The sequence below is a fragment of the Myxocyprinus asiaticus genome, chromosome 46, assembly GCF_019703515.2.
Source record: "Myxocyprinus asiaticus isolate MX2 ecotype Aquarium Trade chromosome 46, UBuf_Myxa_2, whole genome shotgun sequence".
Lineage (NCBI taxonomy): Eukaryota > Metazoa > Chordata > Actinopteri > Cypriniformes > Catostomidae > Myxocyprinus > Myxocyprinus asiaticus.
Window position 1 is genome coordinate 11,545,717 of NC_059389.1, and position 15,279 is coordinate 11,560,995.

Genomic DNA, 15,279 nt, shown 5'->3' on the forward strand with positions numbered 1-15,279 from the left:
AAACTACTTCAAAGAAAATTGAAATGTTACAAATTCTGTCAGGATAGAAAAGGATTATTGTAAGGCTCTAAATGGAGTTCAGTCATTTCGCCTACATTGTGTGTGTTTTTTTTTTTTTTTTTTTTTTTTTTAGTTTAGTTAGCTGGTTTGTGAACTGCCGAATGAACATCTGTACTAGAATTCTGATTAGGGATTTCATCAGAACAGATTAATTCTAAGATCACAATCTTTTGCCAAATTGAACTGATAGGTCAAAGTTTCCCTGTCATTCAACTTCTGATGAATTTCAATATTTAACAATAGGAAATATATATGTGAAAAAGGAACTAGTAAAATGTGACAAAATACTGAAAATACATATACACTACAATACAATAATTAGGGTACATTTCTAGTTCCAACATTATTTGTACTTCAGACCTTTGTCTTTTTGGACAAGAGAAACTAGCCTCATACCTTGTGACAAACATTTGTTTTTCGACCATTGCAAACTGTAAAATGTAACTTTATGGATGGAGCCACATTGAGAGTCCTCTATTTCTTGGATTTAACCACATTGGGCCTAAAATTGAAGATACCAAAATGACAGTTTATTCGGAACTAGAATCTAAAAGGAAAAGATATTATTCATTCTTTTGGAATTATTGGCACTCCAACTTTGGAAAAACAACACACACATTGTTTTCCCAATTTATTAATTCACAGCTTTGGAATATAATGCAACAAGGGGTGCTGAAGTCAATTCATTGTAGCAATAGACATACCTATCTCGGCGTAAAAATAAAATAATTACACTGCCACATTCCTACAGTCATAAAACATTTTTAAACTGGAGTTTTGCTCCAAATTCATAGGCAAAAATTGTCATTATCATTGTCACACTACAAAATAATTGATTATTTATTAAATATTGATCAATATTGATTGTTCTAATTTGTGTTTATCTCATTTATATTTATTTGAAATTAGATTGATTTGACATGGAATATCCCTAGAATAGAGTACTATAAGAATAATCATCACAAGTCATCAAAACTATAAAATAACACAAATAGAATATGGGAATTATGTAATGACCATAAAATGTCTTCTATTTTTTGAAAAGCATGGAGATCCATAAATTAAGGTTTTAATAGCAAAATTCATACTTTATAATACATAATAGTTCTGTTATTGCAATGACTTAAGTTCCCCCTCTTTATAGAGAAAATAAAATGTTCTCATCATTTACTCACCCTCATGCCATCCCAGATGTGTATGACTTTCTTTCGTCTGCAGAACACAAATTAAAATTTTTAGAAGAATTTCTCAACTCTGCTGGTCCTTACAATGCACGTAAATGGTGACCAGAAATTTGAAGCTCCAAAAATCACATAAAGGCCACATAAAAGTTATCCATATGACTCCAGTGGTTATATCCATATCTTTAGAAGTGATATGACAAGCGTGGGTGAGAAACAGATCAATATGTATGTCCTTTTTTACTTTAAATCTCGACTTTCACATTCTTTCACATTTTGAAAGTGAAAGTGGAGATTTATGGTAAAAAAGGACTTAAATATTGACCTGTTTCTCACCCACACTTGTACGTGTATACACACGTTTGTATGTGCTTTTGTCTTAACACTGAATTTGATCTACATTTTTCAGTTAAAGGAACTCAAAGCAGGGCAGTTGTTAAACAATTTTTCTAACTTGTCAATACTGCTCTCTGTGTTCTCTGGTCCAATATATGTTTTGTACTGATCACTTCATCTCAAGACCCTCAGACTTTGGCCCACTTAACCCGTCTGGCATTTTCTCTTTAGCAGGGTGGATGCAAGACTCTGGCTTCTGGCCCTGACAGGGGACAGATCAACCTGTGAAGAATGGTCCAGGCAGCTGGTGTGACTAAGCCATGCCTTGTAAGGATGGGGCGGAGTGGTATAGACTGAAGGCAGAGAGGGAGGTGAAGTGGATGTGGGGTGGGGGAGGTACCATCAGGCTTTCCGCATCTTTACTTCGCACCAACTGTTCACATTTTCAACGCCGACCCCCTTTTTTCTTCTTCCTGCCAAAGCTTTGTTAACAAAACAGTTTACTAAGCGCTGGCAAGACATGCGATTAATAAAGTGCAGAGGGTGCTGTCAAAGACCGAAGCGGTCCATATGGACCACACCAAGCTTACTTATTGTAAACCTGTCACTGGACTACTTAACAGGACCGTTCTGGTCTAACTATACCAGATCACTAGCATAACATATGCAGACCACGTTGCTGGTAACCCAAGATACCATAAAATTAGAAGCAGGGGCCAAATCGACTTATATAGAGCAGAAGTCTTCTTTTCTATGTAGTTTTATTACTCCGTTACAAAAGTTTGTATTTAAATAAAATCTTGATTTTGAATTGAGTCTATAGCTGTGTCTTAAAGCTACCAACCTAGACAGCATTTTTGGGCATCATATGCATGGAACACTATGCTTTCATATTTCTGTGTGCTCTGTGCTCTTTAATGCAAATTTCAGTGACTGGCTCGTGTGTTCACAATGGTAAAGGATGATGGCATGATTATATTGAATGGAATTTGAAATAGACGTGTCTGTTTAGTATTACATTAAAAATAATGTGCTTTAACCCTTAGAGTGTATAGCAGAATTAAATTTGTTTAAAGCAATTAATTAATACTTTTTTTTTTTAAACTGTAAAAAAAACTACACAACAGTAGCTGACACTTTTAACTGTATCACAACAACATTTTCGATGGGAAAAATGGCATATTAAATCTCACAGTCTGCTAAAGTAAAACAAAACAAAAAAGCACAAAATTCACCCCAAAGAAAATTATGTGGAAAAAAGAACTCTAGATTTTTATAATGAGTGGCTTCCTAAAAACACTTTCAAAAAGGGAAAAAGAAAATGCATCATAAATGTCAGTGCTTGGGTTTAGAAGGTTAAATGAAAAAAGATACAACAGACACAAGCAAGCATAAAAAGTGATGGCAAATGACGTCTTGCACACAACCTTTTGCATGCATCAAATTGTTTTTCAGCTGATATTGGAAACCCAAACAACTTTGACAATAACAGAAACTTCTCCATTTAAAATACTGTCTGCATGCTCGAATTGCCAACCAGTTGCTCTACCCAGTAAAAACAACTCCACTTATAATGATATGGATACTGATATAATGTGACTTTAACTAGATCATCTTTCGCTTATTCACACAGTAAGATACCCTGGGGAGCTGACAATAGATCCTTTGAGAGAAGAAGGGAGGTCTGCACTGGCCAAAGGTTAAACAGGGCTTTTGGCTGGTGATAAATCACTATTAAATGAGGCCGGTATTGCCGTGCATTGTCGTTGCTCACTTTCAAACCCATTACCTTCTGGTTGTAAAGCTGACACAGCTAATGAACTGACTGCTTTGAACTGGGGCCACAATATTGACTGGTTGCTTGGGGCAGATGTCTCAAGTCAAGCGACTAGTAAATGTACATTTGATTAAGAAAGACACTTCGGGTCTTTGGGGGTGGAGATATTCCAATGGGGTGAGGCCGCTTGGATAGCAGTGGGCTAGTCTACACTTAATGAAAACACTTAAGGAAGTTCATATTAAAACAATTGACTCCTCAGCTGAATTGGTCTCATGAAAGACTATAAGGCATGCTGTTTGATTTTGTGAAAAGACAAAAGGCTGATAATCATTAGCCAAGACATTGGGTACTCACTTCCTCTCTGCTATGGGCGCTTTTCTGGTGCTGATGCTGGTTTTGGTGGGTGTGATTGACATTTCCAAAAAGTGAGGAAAAAGGAATTTTATGTGGAAAGTTGAGACCTACTTTTTAACTGTTCCTTATTTTATTATTTTGAGTTGCAATTGCATCTTGACACAATGTATTTTAAACAGTGATGCGTACCAAAATACTTTTAAAATACAGTGGCTGCGGAAAGTATTTGGACATTTAAAGGGATAGTTCACCCAAAAATGAAAATTCTCTCATCATTTACTCACTTTTATGCCATCCCAGATGTGCATGACTTTCTTTCTTCAGCAGAACACAAATGAAGATTTTTAGAAGAATATCTTGGCTCTGTAGGTGCATACAATGCAAGTGTATGATAATCAAAACATAAAAGTAATCCATTAGACTCCAATGGTTAAATCTGCATCTTCAGTAGTGATATGATAGATGTGGGTGAGAAACATAAAAATGTAAGTCCTTTTTTTACTCTAAATCTAGATTTAGGGTAAAAAAAAAAAGGACTCATCAGGCTGGAACAGGTGTTGCTTGACAAGCAATCAGTGGCATGATCGGCCTCCTGGCGGTCAGTCTCCTGAGTGTGTACGCCAGAGAGCCGTCAATAAGACGGAGGGACATGAGTGGCGGGATGTAACATAGAACATAAAATGGGTTTGATTTTAGAAACATGAAAAACCGGATGCATACGCTTGAACTGAGGAGGTAGTTTGAGACGAACCACCACCGGCTAATGACCTTGGCGATGGGAAACGGTCCGATATACCTGGGACCCAGCTTAAGTGAGGGGAGTCAGAGAGGGATGTCCTTAGAGGACAACCAAACCTTCTGCCCATACATGTAAGGCTGTGTGTCTACCAAAGCCTTTTTTCCTGAGGCCAGTGTATTTATTCAATTGTTTGCAATGGGAGTGCCGCGTATTTAAAAAGCCAGCAGCGTGACGAGGCACTGAGCATCTATTCCACGCTGAATGCTGCATGCTTACCATTTTTTTTCTGGTCGTCAAGAGTTGAAAAATTTTCAACTTTGGGTTAAACGCAGTGCTCATCACTGTCAATTTTTACCCAGCCGTCCAATCACAGTGGAGGAGGGGCAGGACAAATACCACCCCAACCAACCGTCACATCCTACTTGTACAATGACTGAACAACAGTGGAGAAGTTTGCTGGTCTCTGAGGATTCATGTCTGTACAAGATGACATTCCTGGACTACCACAATACTAATATGAAAAATAATTCATCAGCTTTACCTTCATCCAGAGCAAGGGTCAGAGCAAGGGCCAGAGCAAGTACTCTTCCTTGTGCTGACATTTTTACATTCAGTACTTGTTGATAACACAAACTATCTGCGAGAAATTAGGCACTTGCAACGCATTACTTCCGCGGATATTCCGTATAATAGCAACCAAATTGTCTCAGCTGAAAAAACGCTGCACCACCAAAGCGCGCTCAAGCGCTCCTAGCTGGGCATTTTCAGAAGAGCACCTGGCATTTTCAGCAGGCAAAATGCGCTCTGGTGGGCACATGGCCTAAGTTGGGGCCTTAACCCGGTGCCAGACTGCAGACCTCTTAATGCGCGCGCCATTCTGCATGAGGGCTTCTCTGGCAGCTTTCCAGGTGCGTCGGCACCTCTGCAAAAAGGCGTGAATGGACGGAAACTGGACGTCAGGTTCTTGTGCGGGGAACAGAGGGTTCTGGTAACCGAGGCTGCACTGGAAGGACGATAACCCTGTAGATGATGACTGCAAGGAGTTATGGGCATACACGACCCAGACAAAATGATTGCTCCAAGAAGACAGATTATGGAAGGCCACACAATGCAGAGCTTGCCCATTTGTTTGGGGATGGAACCTAGAGTACAAACTCACTGTAGCCCCCAGCTGTCGGCAGAACTCTGCCCAAAAACGTGACACAAATTGGGGGCAGAAACCACGTCGACCGGGAGGCCATGAATACGGAAGACGTGATTAATGACTGCTACTGCTGTCTCCCTTGCTGAAGGTAATTTGGGGTGGGGAATAAAGTGAGCTGCCTTCGAGAGCCGGTCCACTACAGTCAAAACGACTGTGTTACCATGGGAGGGGGGGAGACCAGTTACAAAATCCATGGCTATGTGCGACCAGGGTCTCGAAGTTACAGGCAGCGGTTGGAGGAGCCCGGCTGAGGGTTCACGGGACGTTTTGTTAGTCACGCAAATGGGGCAAGCTGCAACGAAGCGACGTATGTCCTGTGTTAGTGATGTCCACCAGAATCATTGTCTAATGAACATCTGGGTATGAGTCATTAGACGAGTGACCCCACTGTAGGACATGCATCTGGACAGATAGCGGCACAAATAACCAACCCGCTGGACACGTGGCTGGAGACAAAGTGTTGCGTAGCGCCATGCGGACTTTGCCAACCACCTCCTAGGATACCATACCCACCACGCGAGTGGAGGGTAGAATGGTATCCGGTGGGACAGTGGAGGTCTCGACTTCAAAACATCGAGAGAGAGAGTCGGGCTTGATGTTTTTAGAGCCCGGGCGATACGACAGCAAAAAAATTAAAGCGTGTGAAAAATAATGCTCAGCAGGCCTGCCTAGAATTGGGACGTTTGGCGCTACGAATATACTCTAGGTTTCCTATGATCTGTCCAGACCACGAAAGGTACCCCCGAACCCTCTAACCAGTGACGCCACTCGCCCAAGGCCAACGGGACAGCCAATAATTCTCGGTTGCCGACATCGTAATTCCATTCACCTGGGGTTAAACGATGTGGAACAAAAAGCACACGGATGCATATTTCCGTCGCATCCACCTCCACAACGAACTGATTTGCAGGACCAGGAGTAATTAGAATAGGCACGGTAGAAAACCGCTTCTTTAATTTTGAAAAAGCGTCCTCGGCTACCGGGGACCAACAAAAATCAATGCGTGTGGAGATCCGTCAAAGGTGCGACAAGCCGACTGTAATTCCTAATAAACCTCCGATAAAAATCAGAGAACCCCAGAGTCTCGCAAGGCCTTGCAGAGGTTTCTGGGGTTCATTGATCTCCAGATCAGGCCAATCAGAAACAGCCTTTACCTTTAGCCAGGTCCATGTGCACTCCCTCGGACGAAACGATGAACCCCAGACACGGAACCGACTGTATATGAAAAACACACTTCTCCGCCTTGACGAAAAGCCGATTCTCTCAGTCGCTGGAGCACCTGCCTGACATGCTGCACATGGTCCTGGATATTCTGGGAGAAGATCAGAATATCGTCTAGATAAATAAACACGAACCGATCGACCATGTCTCGAAGCATGTCATTCATGATCCCCTGGAAGATGGCGGGGGCGTTGACCAATCCAAAAGGTGTAACTACAGGAGATTTGAGTCCTGGCGACTTGCATGGTTCATGATCAGGTCGATGGTCAAGTGAGTAGGCTGGCGAGGCAGAGCGGGCAGGATGATCTACCGCCATAGCAGGTGGAAAGCGGCGTCTGTGGTGATGGTGACGTAGAGCGAGGCGTTTATCGACTTTAATAGCCAAATCCACCAAATAATCGAAGCGTGGAGGTAAATCCAATGAATAAATCACATCCAAAATGTTATCAGAAAGCCTGTGCAGAAAGCGATCTCTCATAGTGTGATCACTCCATTCACAAGCAGCAGCAAGAGTGCGAAACTCGATCGTGTAATCCACAACACGTCGATATCCTTGGGAGGGTCCAGACAAAATCCTCACCACCTCCCAACCTTGAGCCGAGCGATCAAACACTCAGCAGAGTTTCGAAATAAATGTCTGATATGAAGCGCAGCAGGGAAGTTGGTTGTCCCACATAGCAGTGCCCAATCCACCAGCCCTACCGGTGAGGAGTGTAATGACACAAGCCACTCTTATGGTGTCCGAGGCGAACGTGGAGGGTTACAACGTAAAGAACAGGGTACACTGTGAGATGAATGCGCTGCAGCCTCACCTGAATACGGGGTAGGATACGGAATGCGGGCTTCAAAATGTCAAGAATACACAGGCGTCGCGGGGGCTGGTGAGGAAACCTCCTGCGGAGTGGCATGATCGGCGCTGCCCTGAGAACAATGAACATTCCCATGGAAACGCCGATCATGCCAGTTGAGCGCTCCTGCGAAACATGAGGGAGAGAAAATGACGAAACAAACCTGCGGGCTTACCAGAACTGTGACAATACACATCATTTTTGTGTGAACTATCCCTTTAAGCCACAATTAAAAATGAAAAATGTGAATAACTTCACTTTAGACATTTTTGCAGTTTAATGCAACAAACTGGTCCAACAGTCATTTTTATGTGGATGTATAATGCCACTCACGTTTACACAAGTGTCCTAGCAGAGTTACCACAGGTGTAGTTCATCACATTAACTATGGACATGTTCCACTATGTTTGGCAAACCAGAATGTGTCCAAATACTTCTTGTCTTTATTTTGAACAGTATTTTAATCTTAATATTTTAAAAAGTTAAAACCGAAAACAATTCTTTTTGTAAATCATTTGTCTTGAAATGTGTGTTTGCTGACTTTCTTTCAAATAAATGCAACTTGGTCATTTAGTTTTCAAATGCAATGAAATACATTTTTAAGAGTGGCTTATTTTACTAATTTTCAACAAATTCTCAATCAATTAATTTTAGAACTCCACAGCAGACTTTGAATGATAAATTGGCCCACAAGAGCTCTTTAACTACAGACTTGGTAAGTCAGTGGCCCAAAAGGAAGCATGACTAACTCTTGTGCTGCCAGTGAAGGATGGAGAGCTGAAGTGGTGCTGAGATGTGCTGATTACCATATAATTGGTCCTTTTGTATTAAACACAGGGAATTAGCCTACTGTTCAGCCTGCTGTTAGCAGCCTGGTTTCCTATTCATTTAAAGAGAGAGCAAACACACAGCCTGCTGAGAAGTACTGGAATCTGGCATAAAAAATATCTACACTCCTGAGCACTTTATTAGGACCACAATACTAATACTGGGTAGGGCCTCCCTATGCTCTCAAAACAGCCTCAATTCTTCATGGCATGGATCCATAAGATGTTGGAAACTTTCCTTTGAGATTCTGGTCCATGTTGACATGATTGCATCACACAGCTTCTGCAGATTTGTCAGCTGCACATTCATGCTGCAAATCACCCGTTCTACCACATCCCAAAGGTGTTTTATTGGATGCAGATCCAGTGACAGGAAAGGCCACTGAAGAACAGTGAACTCCGAGTCATGTTCATGAAACCAGTTTGGGATGAATTTTGCTTTGTGACATGGTGCTTTATCATGCTGGAAGTATCCATTAGAAGATGGGTAAATTGTGGCCATGAAGGGATGCACATGATCAGCAACAATACTCAAATAGGCTGTAGAATTCAAGCTATGATTGATTGGTATTAACGTGCCCAATGTGTGTCAAGAAAAGATTCCTCACACCATTACACCACTGCCACCAGCCTTGACTGTTGACACAAGGCAGGTTGGGTCCATGGATTCATGCTGTTGGTGCCAAATTCTGACCCTACCATCTGTGTACCTCGGCAAAAATCAAGATTTATCAGACCAGGCTATGTTTCTCCAGTCTTAAACTATCCAGTTTTGGTAAGCCTGTGCCCACTGCAGCCTCAGCATTCTGTTCTTGGCTGGCAGAAGTGGAACCCGACATGGTCTTCTGCTGTTGTAGCCCATTCGCCTCAAGGTTTGACGTGCTGTGCATTCTGAGATGCTATTCTGCTCACTACAATTGTACAGAGATGATATCTGAGTTACCGTAGCCTTTCTGTCAGCTCGAACCAGTCTGGCCATTCTTTATCGAACTCTCTCTTCAACAAGGCATTTCTGTCCTTAGATCTACCACTTACGGGATGTTATTTGTTTTTGGCACCATTCTGGGTGAACTCTAGAGACCTTTGTGCATGAAAATACCAGGAGATCAGCAGTTACAGAAATACTGAAACCAGTCCATCTGGCACCAACAATCATGCCACGGTCGAAATCATTGAGCTCACATTTTCTCTCCATTCTGATGGTTGATGTGAACATTATCTGAAGCTCCTGACCTGTATCTGCTTGATTTTATACACTGCAGTGCTGCCACACGATTGGCTGATTAGATAATCGCATGAATAATTAGGTGTACAGGTGCTCCTAATAAAGTGCTCAGTGAGTCCTATCTATCTATCTATCTATCTGTCTGTCTGTCTGTCTGTCTGTGATGTGCTATATACAGGTGCATCTCAATAAATTAGAATGTCGTGGAAAAGTTCATTTATTTCAGTAATTCAACTCAAATTGTCAAACTCGTGTATTAAATAAATTCAGTGCACACAGACTGAAGTAGTTTAAGTCTTTGGTTCTTTTAATTGTGATGATTTTGGCTCACATTTAACAAAAACCCACCAATTCACTATCTCAAAAAATTAGAATATGGTGAAATGCCAATCAGCTAATCAACTCAAAACACCTGCAAAGGTTTCCTGAGCCTTCAAAATGGTTTCTCAGTTTGGTTCACTAGGCTACACAATCATGGGGAAGACTGCTGATCTGACAGTTGTCCAGAAGACAATCATTGACACCCTTCACAAGGAGGGTTAGCCACAAACATTCATTGCCAAAGAAGCTGGCTGTTCACAGAGTGCTGTATCCAAGCATGTTAACAGAAAGTTGAGTGGAAGGAAAAAGTGTGGAAGAAAAAGATGCACAACCAACCGAGAGAACCGCAGCCTTATGAGGATTGTCAAGCAAAATCGATTCAAGAATTTGGGTGAACTTCACAAGGAATGGACTGAGGCTGGGGTCAAGGCATCAAGAGCCACCACACACAGACGTGTCAAGGAATTTGGCTACAGTTGTCGTATATTCCTCTTGTTAAGCCACTCCTGAACCACAGACAACGTCAGAGGCATCTTACCTGGGCTAAGGAGAAGAAGAACTGGACTGTTGCCCAGTGGTCCAAAGTCCTCTTTTCAGATGAGAGCAAGTTTTGTATTTCATTTGGAAACCAAGGTCCTAGAGTCTGGAGGAAGGGTGGAGAAGCTCATAGCCCAAGTTGCTTGAAGTCCAGTGTTAAGTTTCCACAGTCTGTGATGATTTGGGGTGCAATGTCTTCTGCTGGTGTTGGTCCATTATGTTTTTTGAAAACCAAAGTCACTGCACCCATTTACCAAGAAATTTTGGAGCACTTCATGCTTCCTTCTGCTGACTAGCTTTTTAAAGATGCTGATTTCATTTTCCAGCAGGATTTGGCACCTGCCCACACTGCCAAAAGCACCAAAAGTTGGTTAAATGACCATGGTGTTGGTGTGCTTGACTGGCCAGCAAACTCACCAGACCGGAACCCCATAGAGAATCTATGGGATATTGTCAAGAGGAAAATGAGAAACGAGAGACCAAAAAATGCAGATGAGCTGAAGGCCACTGTCAAAGAAACCTGGGCTTCCATACCACCTCAGCAGTGCCACAAACTGATCACCTCCATGCCACGCCGAATTGAGGCAGTAATTAAAGCAAAAGGAGCCCCTACCAAGTATTGAGTACATATACAGTAAATGAACATACTTTCCAGAAGGCCAACAATTCACTAAAAATGTTTTTTTTATTGGTCTTATGATGTATTCTAATTTTTTGAGATAGTGAATTGGTGGGTTTTTGTTAAATGTGAGCCAAAATCATCACAATTAAAAGAACCAAAGACTTAAACTACTTCAGTCTGTGTGCACTGAATTTATTTAATACACGAGTTTGACAATTTGAGTTGAATTACTGAAATAAATGAACTTTTCCACGACATTCTAATTTATTGAGATGCACCTGTATACTCCATCTAAAACTATTTTAAACAGTATTTTGATCATTCTTGTAGAATTTTTCATGCAGTTTAAATAACCTTATTTTAATTGAGAGATTATATGGAATCGTTGTACTTAAAAATATAAATTTACTCATACATTTTTACCTAAAATTGTAGCTTATAGACATGTTATGCATCAAAACCCCATCTATTTTTTGCTGCATGATCTTTCATGATCTTCCATGTTTATTTTCATTATATTTTCTTTAATTTAATTGATAAGTTACTTTAGCCCCATTTGCCAACAGAATGATCTCTCTTGCCTTCCGATGATGCTCCGATCTCTAAATCTAAACATGCAATCTGGTTATTTCACACTTTTCTGTTATCTACGCAGTGTTACACCATTAGTCATCATATTGACCCAGCCATCTCCATGGTGCTGTTGTAAATTTGTTGTTACATGGTGTGTCTGCCACGGTCCCCAACATATTTGTTTTGGTCGTATGCATGTGTGTGTGTTTGTTTGAGAGTGTGTGCACTGCTTTCAGAGGGGAGTGTGTGTGTAGGGGCTGCCAAGCTGCCCCCCATCTCTGATAAATGGCCTGTGGTCAGTCTGGGGGTGGTGGGGGGTTCGTGAGGCTCCATGGTGCCAACAGTCCTCTTGGATGCAGGGATGAGGTGGACCCACGCCAATTATGGTCTTTTGTACTGGCTAACTCTTTGATTGACATCGGGTCTACCCTCTCCCCATGGACCCCATTTACACATACTGGCCAGAAACTGACCTGCACAGGGGAGGTAACACACTTACCAATCTTTCAACTGGCTTTTGCCTTACTTCGCTCGCTGAGAGTTTTTAAGTAGAGATTAACTTATGACTTCAGGTAAGCCATTAGACGTTTATTATTTGCTTATAGTTAAAGTTACTTTGTTTCATTGGTGATACAAGATTAAAACTGCTAAAACGTTTCCACCACTTTGTAAAAAAACAAAGAGAAGGGGAGAATGTATGCACGTCTGAATTTAGGCAGTTGCCAAATCAAAGCATCAAACAAATTAAAGAGGTAGATACGGGCACTGTCACAAAATTCCAATTAATTGAGCAATGTTTTAATGCAGTCAATTGTGCACCTGACAAAAATATGTAAATAATAAAAAATAAAAGTGACCCAATGGTTAGGCATCAATTAGGAGACATTTAGGGATTGTCTGTAAATTCCACACGTACATACTCATGAAGACCCAACCGTTAAAGACAGCACTGGCAGCAAAATGATCTCACTGTGACTCTCTCTTTAATTTTCAATCAATTTATAAGGGTTTGCCTTTTCCTGCCTCTATCAATGAGCTTTCTATCTGCATCTTTTATTTTCTCCCTAAAGAGAGCTGAATGAGCATGCAAGAAGATGTGAGCATAATGACCCCGGCAATGGTGACAAAGCCTAATTGGTCACGGAGGCCAGTGGCTAATGAGCTGAAAAAATGAGCCCATGGGTGTGTAATAACTGTATTTTCCTCTGTTTCTTCCCCTTTCGTCACAGTCCTGTGTGGCATTTTTAACCAACTAAAATGGCACCAGATGCAACAGGGCTCAGACATTTTGACTTGAATTGGGAAACCATATGTTCAGATAAGTCATGGTTCCCCTTTTCCCACAGGCAGGGGCCAGTGCATCTGTGAGGCAGTGCACTGGTGGCCAGGAAGCCCTGCTTTACGACTCCTCACACAAGATAAAAAGAGCTTACGGTCTTGGATGGCATTACTTAGACATGAGGGGGTTTTTACTTTAAAAAGATGACGAAAGGAAGAGAAATGAGGATGTAAGGGAGAACGATTGAGATGTGATTTTCTTCGACTGCAACTACAATGGTTTTTGACAGTGATGTTTCTGCAAAAGGAAAATCCTTAAAACTGAACCATAATTCCTATTTCTTAAAAGTTGTACAAAAAAGAAAAAATATGATTTACTTAAAATCATCAGCCTAATCTCATGAAAATTACATGACTGTGGTGAAATTTTTGCAAATGATTTTACATGGTTCCTTACAGATATTTTTCGAGGTGAAATGTCCACTGAGTGGTGCTAAAAACAAGCTATTTTTCACCAAAACAGATTAATGCTCTATCGAGTTTTAAAACTAAACCTACCACCTTACCCTAAACTTTTTACCTAAACTTAACCGACAGTGTCATAAAAATCTGGTCCATGTTGGTAACATGAAAAACGCTATTGCTGAAGCAACTATGTCAGTTTGTGGTGCTTCTATTACACTTTCGCCTCACGTGTCGACCTGCATGCCCTCAAGGACTCTTTCCCAACTCCTTTGCAACGCAAGTTGAAAAGCTCTATCAGTTGAGCCACCGTGCAACTTGATCACACTCGAAAAGTTTGTAAATGTAGTTGATTGTATAAAGCAAATGTTAAAATATCACCTTACAATTCAAGTGCTATAGTAAAAGTGTTTTGATGTCATAAGATAGCATTGCGTGAGGAACAGGGTGGAAAGTAAGTACCATTTTACTTGTGAGTTGTGTAAAGGGGAATCATTGTGTCTGTTCCAAAACCTACTAAGCTTCCTTCGGAAGCAGCATTTTAAGACATCATAGGCTTGCTCCTGATGCGAAGACTGTTCCAAAAAGTAGGTATCTTAATTATAATTATGCTGCCTCCTAAGATACCTAGATTTGAACAAATTTTAAGTTATCACTGCATGTATCCTTCCCCAGGTAGGCTATCCCAGAATGCACCTTGATGAACTCGGTGGAAAAATTAATCCAAGATGGCAGACAAACCTAGAGAAATTTGGGTGATAAATATACTTATAATCCATTAAATACTGAAAAGTATTGTAAAAAATGAGTTAATATCATAGAAAACTGACTATTTTACCCAAAATGTGTGTGGACATTTTATGCTCAGTAGAGTATCGCATTTTTCCTCTCGCGTCACCTGTATTGAAATCAGGATGAGTCTTGTGTGCGATGTGTGTGACGAGCGCTATTTGAATGATGCGCAGAACTGCCTATGTAGAGCATTTGAAATTCGTCTCTTATGAGGCATCATTTCAGTAAGGATGCTGCCATAGATGACAGCTCCCTATGTAGACAGCAACGCAGCTCACTCAATTCTGACTATCGAATTTGTTGTTTTAGCACCTCTAATGTTCATTTCACCAGGAAAATGGCATGGGAAAATAATTTTGCAAAAATCTTAATATCAATCTGTGAGGTTGAAAAATACTTAATACTGTGAAGTGTGTAATTTCTAGAATTGCAAAAATTACGTCTGTTTTCAAACAGGTTTCCTGAATACTCTCCTCTGCCATTGGTTAAACAAACAGATAACCCTGCCCTAAATGCACACCATTGGTTGAGCCAATGTTGCTGTATCATTGAACACAAATCTAGTTGCTTGATTTATTTGTATTTTGTTATACACTCTGGAAAACCCAAACAAAGGCTCTGTTTTTGGCAGCTCTGGCTGCTCACTTCAGTCTCCGTGGCTCCAGTCAAGTGAAGTTACTACCTCAGTTTTTTTAATATACTACCCTTCTTGCCCTTGTGAACCTGTTGAGAGTTTCTGAAAGGGACCTGAGGAGTGCTACTGCTCCCTCAAAATAGTGCTGACTATCAGGCAGAAAGAGGGGGAGTCTGCTTTTATTCAGTGCCTAAGATAACAGCATACAAAATGATAGACTTCTCTGAATTGTTTGTTCCTCTCATCCATTGTTCTTCCCACCATTCAATGAGTCTCTTAGCCGCA

The 15,279-nt window shown here is 41.0% G+C and overlaps 1 protein-coding gene across 1 annotated transcript in view; it reads left to right on the forward strand.

The window, feature by feature from the left end:
- LOC127436121 (homeobox protein DBX1-B-like) overlaps positions 1 to 15,279 on the forward strand; it is a 58,455-nt gene that overhangs the window by 19,283 nt on the left and 23,893 nt on the right. The gene's annotated exons all lie outside the window — the stretch shown is intronic.